Source organism: Haliaeetus leucocephalus, unplaced genomic scaffold (assembly GCF_000737465.1).
Source record: "Haliaeetus leucocephalus isolate CR32 unplaced genomic scaffold, Haliaeetus_leucocephalus-4.0 Scaffold327, whole genome shotgun sequence".
Taxonomy (NCBI): domain Eukaryota; kingdom Metazoa; phylum Chordata; class Aves; order Accipitriformes; family Accipitridae; genus Haliaeetus; species Haliaeetus leucocephalus.
In genome coordinates this window covers 45373-46042 of record NW_010972763.1, presented here as the reverse complement: position 1 = coordinate 46042, position 670 = coordinate 45373, and the positions used below count along the sequence as shown (strand labels likewise).

Sequence of the window (670 nt, the reverse complement as noted above, 5' to 3'; positions counted from 1 at the left end):
CCCTCCAGCTTTTTGGAAAAGGCCTAGAAAAAAGTTTGAAAAATGAGCTCATAGAGAAGGGGGGTGGGGGAGCCCACTAGGTGACTAAAAGCTATGTCTCTAGTTGGACAAAGCTACTCTGCGAGAGAGAAATCCATCTTCCCTCAGTGGCAGAGTAAAGGCAACAATTAGAAATAAGGAGTTGTAATAAGCTATCTTTTTAAAATCAAGTGTTGAGGCTGTCCTTTGAGCATTTCCTCATCCCATTCCAGCCAAAGTGGGTCAGATACCTTAAATAGTTCTAAGCGTCTCTTGACTAACCCAGCTAAGATTTGGAGCTGTCCATTTGTGAAGTAGGAAAATAGCCGGTTTGAATAATGCCATCATTAATCCCTGTAGCCTTAGGGTCTGGATATGGACTCTTTGACAAGCACGATGAGTTGTAGACCTTTTTAATGTGTGTCCCCTTTTGCTACTAGTGTTTCTGTAGAGACCCTTGATCCATTAAGTACAGTTCTTACCTCCTGTGCCACTCCTTTCTCTCTCCTGGTTTCAGCTGGTAATGCTCTGCCTAACTGGGCAGTGAGCTAGCTAAAGCAGATTTGAGCACCTTCTACAAACAGAGCTTAACTTGTGCTGCTCTGCGTGCTGACATACAGCCCTTGGATTTAGATTAAAACAGATGTATGTT

The 670-nt window shown here is 43.3% G+C and overlaps 1 protein-coding gene across 1 annotated transcript in view; it reads left to right on the top strand.

The window, feature by feature from the left end:
- The window catches only part of LOC104834249 (poly(A) polymerase gamma-like), a gene marked incomplete at its 5' end in the record, with an annotated part of 38797 nt that overhangs the window by 12973 nt on the left and 25154 nt on the right, over positions 1-670 (top strand).